At 47.1% G+C, this 12,280-nt stretch overlaps 1 protein-coding gene across 2 annotated transcripts in view; it reads right to left on the bottom strand.

The window, feature by feature from the left end:
- Positions 1–12,280, bottom strand: part of gjd3 (gap junction protein delta 3) — a 50,678-nt gene that overhangs the window by 20,492 nt on the left and 17,906 nt on the right. The window contains exon 1 of one of the 2 annotated variants that reach the window (XM_033035039.1): positions 6,887–7,135. The exons of the other annotated variant lie outside the window; for it this stretch is intronic. The gene's annotated coding sequence lies outside the window, so the exon portion shown is untranslated. Of the gene's footprint in view, positions 1–6,886; positions 7,136–12,280 lie in introns of those variants that run through there. 2 annotated transcript variants of the gene reach the window in all.

Below are 12,280 nucleotides of genomic sequence, written 5' to 3'. Positions count from 1 at the left end.
GACTAAAAATAGGTTGCCGTTTTAAAAATCGGTAATTTTTTAGTCGAAGCCGGTTGCGATGTCAGTTGAAGGTGGTTGCCGGAGGTTGCAGGTGGTTGCCGGAGGTTGCAGGTAGTGGAAGGTAAGACTTAATTATGCCCCTGTCCCACTTAGGAAACCTGAACGGAAACCTCTGGAGACTTTGCGCCCCACCCAAGGTTTCCGTGCGGTTCCCGGAGGTTGAAGGTGGTTGCCGGAGGTTGCAGGTAGTGGAAGCAGGTAGGGAGACTGACAAAAATCTCCGGGAACCTCCGGGAACCGCACAGAAACCTTGGGTGGGGCACAAAGTCGCCAGAGGTTTCCGTTCAGGTTTCCTAAGTGGGACAGGGGCATAATACAGAACTTATGTGAACGGGCGTGAACTCGGTGGGCCAAAGGGCCTGCGTCAAGGCAGTATCTCTAAACTAAACTTCTGCCTTGAACCACTACAGTCTTTCTGGTGAAGCAGTCCCACACTGCCCATCGTGGAAGTAGCACCAGGAGTTTGGCTTCATCATAATGACGGACTAGTGGTATAATTCCAAACCAGCATGGTGGATGACAAAGAGAGGAACTTTCCCATGAACCCAAAACCTTTGGCCTTCTTGGTAACAGAAGTCATGGGACTGGGAATAGCTGTTGGAGTAGCCTGGACAAGTAATTGCGGTGCATCTATGAACCGTTCCTGCATCACGGTATTTATGTGGCTTGTTCAGTTGAGTTTCTGGTCAAAGTGTTTAAGAAGGAACTGCAGATGCTGGAAAATCGAAGGTGCACAAAAATGCTGGAGAAACTCAGCAGGGTGCAGCAGCATCTATGGAGCGAAGGAAATAGGCAACGTTTCGTTCCGAAACGTTGCCTATTTCCTTCACTCCATAGATGCTGCTGCACCCTGCTGAGTTTCTCCAGCATTTTTGTGTACCTTTGAGTTTCTGGTCAATGTGAATGCTCAGGATACAGATGGTGGTGAGCTTTATGATAGCGACCATCTTTAACATCTTTCTGGTCAGCAATAGCTATTCCCTGAAAAGGGAAGAACCTATCAGACCAACTGCACCGGACTCTTCCTATTCACATTTTTTTTTTTAAATGGTTACATTTTGGGTGGTATAGTGGGAAAGTTGCTGCCTTACAGCCCCAGGGACCCGGGTTCAATCCTGATTGCGGCTGCTGTCTGTGTGGAGTTTGTCCGTTCTCCCCGTGACCTGCGTGGGTTTTCACTGGGAGTGCCGGTTCCGTCCCGCCCTCCGAAGACGGTAGGTTAATTGGTTTGGTAAAATTGCGAATTATCCCTGGTGCGTAGGACCCGTGATAGTATGCGGGGGATCGCTGGTCGGCGTGGACTTGGTGGGCCGCTGGGCCTATTTCCACGCTGTATCTTTAAACTAAACTAAACTAAAAAACTGTCATCTTTTCTGCCCCTTCGAGTAACTGGACACCCTTCCTAATTGAGGTGATCAAAAATGTTTACCAGGTGTGCAATGATGATTCATTGCAGACCTCAGCAATGTAAATCATCATAAAAAGGCCCTTCATTGGAAGGGCCTGTGCAAACAATAAGAACCGGAACGATACAAAAGTCGGTGGACCGATTCTAACTTTAGTAAACAGCCAGTTTTCACTCTCTCAATCGATTGGTATTCAGTGCCTTCTGCAATCTCAGTAATTCCACCTGAGATATTCTCCTTTATAGAATCATAGCAATACAGCATGGAAACAGGCTCTTTTGACCAGCTCGTCCTTGCTGAGCAAGATGCCCCAAGTAAGCTAATCCCATTTGCTCATGTTTGATTCATCTATACACTTATAAAAGTCTCATCTTGTACGTGTGTGTACGTGTGTGTGTGTGTGTGCCTGTTTCCGTAAGTGTTTTACTACCTTCATCAAAACGCTACGTGCTACAGTTGAATTGTTGCCAGCGTATTACTCACATTAACCCGGCCATCGCAATAAACAGATTCCATTCACATTTCGTGCTATATTTCACGTTATTCACGATTAAAGTTTAAAAAGCCAAAAACCGCTTCTCACAGACAGCCTTTTTCCAGCAGATTCCGATGATGGTGTCACAATGCCACTCTCAATGCACCAATCACAATGGGCACTTAAGCTGCCGAGTGCCACATTCCCCCCCCCCCCCCCCCCCCCCCCGGGTTATTCACACCTCCCGCTGCCTCAAAAAGGCAGCCAACATCTTCAAAGACCCACACCATCCAGGCCACACACTCATTTCACCACTGCCATCGGGAAGAAGGTACAGGAGCCTGAAAACTGTAACGTCCAGGTTCAGGAACAGCCGCTTCCCCACAGCCAAGCAAGCAAGAATTGAATTGTCCTATCTGGGACATATGACAGCAAAACACTCTCGACTCTTGACCCCCGCACACGCCCCCTCGCCCCCCCTCCCAACCCCCCTCTTTCCTTAAACATATGCCCTCTAGTTAGAGTCTTAGGGACATGCAGTGTGGAAACAGGCCTTTCAGCCCAACTTGCCCACACTGCCCAACATGTCCCACCCACACTAGTCCCACTTATCTGCCTTTGGCCCATATCCCTCTAAACCTGTCCTATCCATGTACCTGTCTGATTGCTTCTTAAACGGTGCGAACTGCAACATCCTCTTCCGGCAGCTCGTTCCACACACCCAACACCTTTGCGTGAAAAGGTTACCTCTCAGATTCCTATAAAATCTTTCCCCCTTCCACTTAAACCTATGCCCTCCGGTTCTCAACTCCCCCACTCTTGGCAAGAAACTCTGTGCGTCCACCCGATCTATTCCTCTCATGATCTTTGATTCCCCAACCCCTGCCCCTTGGAAGAAGACGCAGTGCATTCACCCTTCAACTTTCCTACTACAGATGTTAGGCTTACTAGTCTATAGTTCCCAGGCTTTTCTTTGCAGCCTTTCTTAAATAGAGGCACATTAATCACCATCCTGACTTCCAGCGTCTCACCAGTGCCTAACTATGATTCGTACATCTCAGTCAGGACTCCTGCAAATTCTTCTCCAGCTTCCCACAGTGTCCATGGATATAATCTGATCAGGCCCAGGAGATTTATCTACCTTCATTGGTCTTGGACACACAGCAACTCCTCGACTGTAACACAGACTATTCTCCAGACATCTCCATTACGGTGGCGCAGCGGTAGAGTTGCTGCCTTACAGCGAATGCAGCGCCGGAGACACGACTACGGGTGCTGTCTGTACGGAGTTTGTACGTTCTCCCCGTGACCTGCGTGGGTTTTCTCTGAGATCTTTGGTTTCCACCGACACTCCAAACATTTTTTTATTTACAGTATGTTATGGCGCATAAAAAAAATAATCAGTGGAAGTCAAAATCTTTGGTACATTACTGTAATCTAAAGCACAATGCCTATTTTATTTAAATTATTAGGCTGGACAATTTTCTATATTTAATTTAATTGTAAGTTAATTGACTTGGTAAATGTAAAAATTGTCCCTAGTGGGTGTGGGATAGTGTTAATGTGCGGGGATCGCTGGTCGGCGCGGACCCGGTGGGCCGAAGGGCCTGTTTCCCCGCTGTATTTCTAAACTAAAAACTAAACTTAACTTTCCCAAATTCCCTACTCTTCAAGTCTTTCTCCACGTTAAAAACATAAGAAGGCATCGAGGATCATGCCTTCACCTGCAGCTCCACACATAGATGACCACTTTGGTTTCTGAGGGACACTATTCTCTCTTTAGTTACCTTATTTACCCTTAACATATTAATAAAATCGCTTGGGATTTTTCTTCATCTTATCTGCCAGAGTTAAATTATGCCCCCTCTTTGTCCTCCTGATTTCCATGTTAAGTATGCTCCTCAATCCCCTATATTCCTCCTGGGATATGCTTGATACCAGCTGCCGAAACCTGACCCATCCCTCCTTTTTCCTGACCAGAGCCTTGTCATCCAGGTTTCTTTTACTCCGACCTGCCTTGCCCTTCACTCCAACAGGAGTACACATACCTTGACCTCTCACCATCACACTTGTAGAAGCATCTCACATTCCGCATCTCCCTTTGCCCTCAAACAACCTATTCCAAACAACTTTTGCAAGTTCCTGTCTGGTATCGTCAGAGTTGGCCTCACCTCAATTTGGCTAAGCCGGTACATTTTCTTGGCCACTGAGCCACCCAAAAGATCAAACGACAGGCAGTTATCAATAAAAGGATTATTAAGTCTTCACATATTCATAAGTGGCAATTCATATTTGGCCATGTCATGGACCAGGATTTACGACAACCCTAACATGATGTACCTTCATCCATCATTATTGCAGTACACTGTACTTTTGGTTGAGGTACTTCCAATGGAAAATTCCACTGGCTTTTCTTCTAAATCATCTTGCAAGGCTTCAGAGCACCCTTGATCAGAATTATACCACCCTCAACACACAAATATTTGAGGTATCTGCTGTCCGAGCTTAGATTAAATACAAACTACATAAATCTGGTGCTGCATTTTCCATGGAAGACTAAACACATCTTTTCCAACGTTTTTCTTTCATTACATTGCTCAGCCATTGCCTCAACTACGTTAGAGAAACATAGAAATATAGACAATAGGTGCGGGAGGAGGCCATTCGGCCCTTGGAGCCAGCACCGCCATTCAATATGATCATGGCTGATCATCCAGAATCAGTACCCCGTTCCTGCTTTCTCCCCATATCACTTGATTCCGTTAGCCCTAAGAGCTCTATCCAACTCTCTCTTGAATACATCCAGTGAATTGGTCTCCACTGCCTTCTGTGACAGAGAATTCCACAGATTCACAACTCTCTGTTTTGAAAAAGGTTTTTCCTCACCTTAGTCCTAAATGGCCTACCCCTCAGAGGGCGGTGGAGGCCGGTTCTCTGGATACTTTCAAGAGAGAGCAAGATAGGGCTCTGAAAGATAGCGGAGTCAGGGGATATGGGGAGAAGGCAGGAACGGGGTACTGATTGGGGATGATCAGCCATGATCACAGTGAATGGCGGTGCTGGCTCAAAGGGCCGAATGGCCTCTACTCCTGCACCTATTATTTATTGTCTATTATTATGTTTTCCTACATTTCTACTAGTTCCAAAGAAAAAAAGCTCCAACTGTACCTTGATTTAGATCAATGATGGAACATTTTTCCAATTCAGGATCGTATGCAAGTCAGAGGGGAACCTGCAGGTTCTGGTGTTTCCAATGGCTCAATATATATTTATTGCCACATATGCAATTAAATTACACAGTGAAGTGCATTTAGCATATAATGCCAGCTCTGCCATATTTGGCACCCATTCATAAAGTCCGGATTACCGTGTGTTCGTTCTACAGGATAGGGCTCCTGAAGAAGAATTTCAACCTGAAACGTCACCCATTCCTTCTCTCCAGAGATGCTGCCTGTCCCGCTGAGTTACTCCAGCATTTTGTGTCTATCTCCCAGTCCCCTCCGTTGCCCTTGATCGGACTCAGCACGTCCATTGCCCTAACCTTTGTTGTGGAATGATATTGCTGCAGTAGCATTGAAGAGATACATGTAGATGCCCCGGAAAGTTGCCACATTGGTTCATAAGTTCATAACTTCCAGAGGCAGAATTAGGACCTTCAGCCCAACGTGTTTACTCCGCCATTCAATCACGACCGATCTTTTCCCCCTCAACCCCATTCTCCTGCCTTCTCCCCATGACCTTTGATACTAAGCGAACGTCAGGCGTGTGCTACGGGAGGGAGAAATGGGTATACATTAGAAGAAAGCGTCCACCTTTCGTGACCGTATCTTTCCTGCCACCACAATTATTCCTGCTAATGATTTGATTAAAGTCCGATAAATATTTTTGTATTCTCTGACAGTGCGTTGGCAGGAGAAGAGTTAGTGGTGCGTATCATGCAAGTCTTTCTGTTCATCAGATAAATACACGAGAAATCTAATGCAGAGTCTTTGGAGAAAGTTATCCAAAGTCCATTCATACTGGGTGGGGAAAAAAAAAAACCTTAACAACCGTCAAACAAAACTCAGTCTACACAAGATAATTGATTGTACTTTTCATTCTGCAGCAAAGGTACGTGAGATTCTAAACAAGATTTCCGTCACCTGCAACCGAACTGATACATGGAGAGGAACTCCTTGGACACTCAGCACCTCCCATTCACACTGCAGAAGAGTGGAATGAAAAGTGGGGGAACCTGCTTTAGAATCACACCCATTCCAATCAAATTCCTTTGTGCAGGTTTTAAATGCGGAGCTGTTGCTTGTCAAAAGCACCATTTCACAAGAAACATTGTACAAACACACGGTAGAGAATTGGTCAAGAAAACTTCTCCACTAAATAGGTGCAGCATTGCTACATGGTTTTAACAACAAGTGGTCAGCCATTCAGTCCATTGAGTCTGTTCTATCATTTAATTTGAAGATGGACACAAAACGCTGGAGTAACTCAGAGTGTCAGGCAGCATCTCTGGAGAAAAGCAATAGGTGACGTTTTGGGCCGAGACCCACCCTTCTTCAGACCGTCTGACCCGAAATGTCACCAATTCCTTTTCTCCAGAGATGTTGCTTAAATCGCTGAGTTACTCCACCTTTTTGTGTTTGTCTTCGGTTTAGACCAGCATCTGCTGTTCCTTCCTACACACTGCCATTGACTTTGGTCATTACTCATCTTGATCTTGCTTTCCCCTTCTTTCTCCCTCCTTCCCCTCCCCAGCTATCCCACAGCCCCTTCCCAGCTCTCCGTCTCTTCCTTTCTTCTTCCCGCCCACCCCACCCCCCCAACTCCACATCAGTCTGAAGAAGGGTCTCGACCCGAAACGTTACCTATTCCTTCGCTCCATAGATGCTGCCTCACCCGCTGAGTTTCCCCAGCATTTTTGTCCACCTTTGATCTTAACACCACTTACCCAAATATCCAAGCACAGACTGTACAGCCTGTCAATGCGGTTTTAGAAATATCGACCTGGAAAATTCCTCCTCCTTTACACAAGTCTTCAAATATGTTCTGGATTTACTGCCCATGCCACCCACAGTTGCCCGTGGAAGGTGGTCCCGTGGGACCTGATGGTAAATCTGATCGTCTGCCATGGACTGTAAGACTGGAATCGCAGGTGTGGAGCACACAGCAATTCAACACCTGATTAACCCTTGGAAGATTTCTACGCATGATTCTGGGTTGTCAGTCCTGTTCAACCAGTACATAACAGTATGTTTCCAAGCTGCCAACAGCACACACACACACACACGCAGGCAAGATATAAAACATCCATCCAAATAGAAAAATGTCAAAGCCGCTAATGCCACCGCAAATTCACTCTTTAATGCAACCTAATTTCCTCTCTCTAACCACAACAGGGTAGACAGCCAGAACTATCTTCGGTGTAAACCAGCACCTGCAGTTCCTTCCCATAGAAATGCTGGAGTAACTCAGCGGGACAGCCAGCATCTCTGGAGGGAAGGAATGTGTGATGTTTCAGGTCGAGACCCTTCTTCAGACTGACCCGTTTTCCCCAGGCTGGAAACGCCCAACACTAGAGGGCGTAGCTATTAGGCGAGAGGGGGTAAGTTTAATGACGGTGTGTGGAGCGAGTGGATTGTCCGTGGATTGTCACCTTGTCGTGGTGCAGACCTTGTGTGGATCTGAGATCCTGAGAGCGATGCCGTCTGGAGCTGTGCTCCTGGTAGGGCCACCCATGGCGGTAAGGTCGAGGGGGAGGTCTCTGACAAAGAACAATCCAACCAAGACCTCAACGGTGGAACAGGCCGAGGATGATGGCTGACCTTAGTGGAGCGTCACAATGGCTGGGAAGGCGGATGAAGGCTGCAGCAGAAAAGAGTCTCCAGTCGTCTTGGACTCCATGCCACATGATCTTGACCCAGATCTGTCAAGAACCGTGTGATGGCTGTCTCTGCACCAGTCTCCCCACGTTAAACAAAGTCACGCACCGGCGTCCTCCATATAGGGAATCCTCCCTAACACCCTGGAGAAAGTCATGGGGGAGGCTGAAACACATTGCCAGGGCTGGTGCTGCAGGCAGATACAACAGTGCTGTTTAAAAGGCTTTTAGTGAGGTACATGGAAGTGGAGGGAAGTGGATCGTGGGCACATTGCAACAGACGGCTGTGGGGACAAAGTCAATGGCTAGTTATAAGACGGAGATTGACAGATTCTTGATTAGTAAGGGTGTCAGGGGTTATGGGGCGAGGGCAGGAGAATGGAGTTGAGAGGGAAAGATAGATCAGCCAGGTGTGGTGGAGGCAGTTATGACAATGGAATGAGACGTGAATTGGCCAAGATTGACTGGCAATTGATTCTTAAAGGGTTGACGGTGGATATGCAATGGAAGGCATTTAATGACTGCATGGATGAACTATAAAAATTGTTCATCCCAGTTTGGCAAAAGAATAAATCAGGGAAGGTAGTGCATCCGTGGATAACAAGGGAAATCAGGGATAGTATCAAAGCAAAAGATGAGGCGTACAAATTAGCCAGAAAAAGCAGCCTACCAGAGGACTGGGAGAAATTCAGAGGCCAGCAGAGGAGGACAAAGGGCTTAATTAGGAAAGGGAAAATAGATTATGAAAGAAAACTGGCAGGGAACATTAAAACTGACTGCAAAAGTTTTTATAGATATGTGAAGAGAAAGAGATTAGTTAAAACAAATGTAGGTCCCTTGCAGTCAGAAACAGGTGAATTGATCATGGGGAACAAGGACATGGCGGTCCAATTTAATAATTACTTTGGTTCCGTCTTCACTAAGGAAGACATAAATAATCTGCCGGAAATAGCAGGGGACCGCGGGTCAAAGGAAATGGAGGAACTGAGTGAAATCCAGGTTAGCCGGGAAGTGGTGTTAGGTAAATTGAATGGATTAAAGGCCGATAAATCCCCAGGGCCAGATAGGCTGCATCCCAGAGTACTTAAGGAAGTAGCTCCAGAAATAGTGGATGCATTAGTGATAATTTTTCAAAACTCTTTAGATTCTGGAGTAGTTCCTGAGGATTGGAGGGTAGCTAATGTAACCTCACTTTTTAAAAAGGGAGGGAGAGAGAAAACGGGGAATTACAGACCAGTTAGTCTAACATCGGTAGTGGGGAAACTGCTAGAGTCAGTTATTAAAGATGGGATAGCAGCACATTTGAAAAGTGGTGAAATCATTGGACAAAGTCAGCATGGATTTACGAAAGGTAAATCATGTCTGACGAATCTTATAGAATTTTTCGAGGATGTAACTAGTAGAGTGGATAGGGGTGAACCAGTAGATGTGTTATATCTGGACTTTCAGAAGGCTTTCGACAAGGTCCCACATAAGAGATTAGTATACAAACTTAAAGCACATGGTATTGGGGGTTCAGTATTGATGTGGATAGAGAACTGGCTGGAAAACAGGAAGCAAAGAGTAGGCGTAAACGGGTCCTTTTCAGAATGGCAGGCAATGACTAGTGGGGTACCGCAAGGCTCAGTGCTGGGACCCCAGCTATTTACAATATATATTAATGATTTGGACGAGGGTATTGAATGCAACATCTCCAAGTTTGCGGATGACACTAAGCTGGGGGGCAGTGTTAGCTGTGAGGAGGATGCTAGGAGGCTGCAAGGTGACTTGGATAGGCTGGGTGAGTGGGCAAATGCATGGCAGATGCAGTATAATGTGTATAAATGTGAGGTTATCCACTTTGGTGGCAAAACAGGAAAGCAGACTATTATCTAAATGGTGGCCGATTAGGAAAAGGGGAGATGCAACGAGACCTGGGTGTCATGGTACACCAGTCATTGAAAGTAGGCATGCAGGTGCAGCAGGCAGTGAAGAAAGCGAATGGTATGTTAGCATTCATAGCAAAAGGATTTGAGTATAGGAACAGGGAGGTTCTACTGCAGTTGTACAGGGTCTTGGTGAGACCACACCTGGAGTATTGCGTACAGTTTTGGTCTCCAAATCTGAGGAAGGACATTATTGCCATAGAGGGAGTGCAGAGAAGGTTCACCAGACTGATTCCTGGGATGTCAGGACTTTCATATGAAGAAAGACTGGATAGACTCGGCTTGTACTCGCTAGAATTTAGGAGATTGAGGGGGGATCTTATAGAAACTTACAAAATTCTTAAGGGGTTGGACAGGCTAGATGCAGGAAGATTGTTCCCGATGTTGGGGAAGTCCAGGACAAGGGGTCACAGCTTAAGGATAGAGGGGAAATCCTTTAGGACCGAGATGAGAAAAACTTTTTTCACACAGAGAGTGGTGAATCTCTGGAATTCTCTGCCACAGAAGGTAGTTGAGGCCAGTTCATTGGCTATATTTAAGAGGGAGTTAGATGTGGAACTTGTGGCTAAAGGGATCAGGGGGTATGGAGAGAAGGCAGGTACGGGATACTGAGTTGGATGATCAGCCATGATCATATTGAATGGCGGTGCAGGCTCGAAGGGCCTAATGGCCTACTCCTGCACCTATTTTCTATGTTTCTATGTTTCTATAAATCGCTTGTACATAGACACACAGATATACAGGAACGGAGGGACATGGATCGCGTGCAAGTCTAAAGGAGATGGCATCACGTTCAGTATGGACATGGTGGGCCGAAGGGACTACTCCTGTTCTGCACCGTTCTAAGTGCTATGTCGTATGTCTCTGGAACACAGATCCATGGACGCTGAGAGACGCAGGGAAATATAAGGTACACAAAAAAATGCTGGAGAAACTCAGCGGGTGCAGCAGCATCTATGGAGCGAAGGAAATAGGTGACGTTTCGGGCCGAAACCCTTCTTCAGACTGATAGGGGGTGGGGGGGAGAAGGAATGAAAAGGGGGAGGAGGAGGAGCCCGAGGGCGGGGGGATGGGAGGAGACAGCTCGAGGGTTAAGGAAGGGGAGGAGACAGCAAGGGCTAGCAAAACTGGGAGAATTCAATGTTCATGCCCGCTGGCCGCAGCCTACCCAGGCGGAATATGAGGTGCTGTTCCTCCAATTTCCGGTGTTGTTCACTCTGGCAATGGAGGAGACCCAGGACAGAGAGGTCGGATTGGGAATGGGAGGGGGAGTTGAAGTGCTGAGCCACCGGGAGTTCAGGTAGGTTCTTGCGGACTGAGCGGAGGTGTTCGGCGAAACGATCGCCCAACCTCCGCTTAGTCTCACCGATGTAAATCAGCTGGCATCTAGAGCAGCGGATGCAGTAGATGAGGTTGGAGGAGATACAGGTGAACCTTTGTCGCACCTGGAACGACTGCTTGGGTCCTTGAATGGAGTCGAGGGGGGAGGTAAAGGGACAGGTGTTGCATTTCTTGCGGTTGCAACGGAAAGTGCCCGGGTAGGGGGTGGTACGGGAGGGAAGGGAAGAATTGACAAGGGAGTTGCCGAAGGAGCGGTCTTTGCGGAAGGCAGACATGGGGGGAGATGGGAAGATGTGGCGAGTGGTGGGGTCACGTTGGAGGTGGCGAAAATGGCGGAGGATGATTTGTTGTATTTGCCGGCTGGTGGGGTGAAATTGGTGATTTACATCGGTGAGACTAAGCGGAGGTTGGGCGATCGTTTCGCCGAACACCTCCGCTCAGTCCGCAAGAACCTACCTGAACTCCCGGTGGCTCAGCACTTCAACTCCCCCTCCCATTCCCAATCCGACCTCTCTGTCCTGGGTCTCCTCCATTGCCAGAGTGAGCAACACCGGAAATTGGAGGAACAGCATCTCATATTCCGCCTGGGTAGCCTGCGGCCGGCGGGCATGAACATTGAATTCTCCCAATTTTGCTAGCCCTTGCTGTCTCCTCCCCTTCCTTAACCCTCGAGCTGTCTCCTCCCATCCCCCCGCCCTCGGGCTCCTCCTCCTCCCCCTTTTCATTCCTTCTCCCCCCCCCACCCCCTATCAGTCTGAAGAAGGGTTTCGGCCCGAAACTTCACCTATTTCCTTCGCTCCATAGATGCTGCTGCACCCGCTGAGTTTCTCCAGCATTTTTGTGTACCTTCGATTTTCCAGCATCTGCAGTTCCTTCTTGAACGCAGGGAAATATAGATTTTTTTCACAGTGAATAATTTCCCCTTCTGGTCTGTCCTGTGAGTTAGAGACACAGATTGCAATCACTTGCAAGATTTACTTTGTTTAGTCAGGCTGTAAAAGTTTAGTAGGATGTGTGGAATGTTTCTTTATGGTTTTCTAACGCCGGTTGTCTGAAATTTACGGCTCCGTAATCTTTCCAAATGAAAACTATTGAAAGGCTAATGACCCAGAATACCTTTGAACCTGCGCGTTTATATTCCTCTCTTTATGAGATTTATGAACCTCCTCGCAGAAAAAAAAAACCTGAGGAGGGACCG

This window comes from Amblyraja radiata, chromosome 16 (genome assembly GCF_010909765.2).
Source record: "Amblyraja radiata isolate CabotCenter1 chromosome 16, sAmbRad1.1.pri, whole genome shotgun sequence".
In the NCBI taxonomy this organism is placed as follows: domain Eukaryota; kingdom Metazoa; phylum Chordata; class Chondrichthyes; order Rajiformes; family Rajidae; genus Amblyraja; species Amblyraja radiata.
Note: the sequence above shows the minus strand (reverse complement) of the source record. Positions and strands in the feature narration are given on the sequence as shown.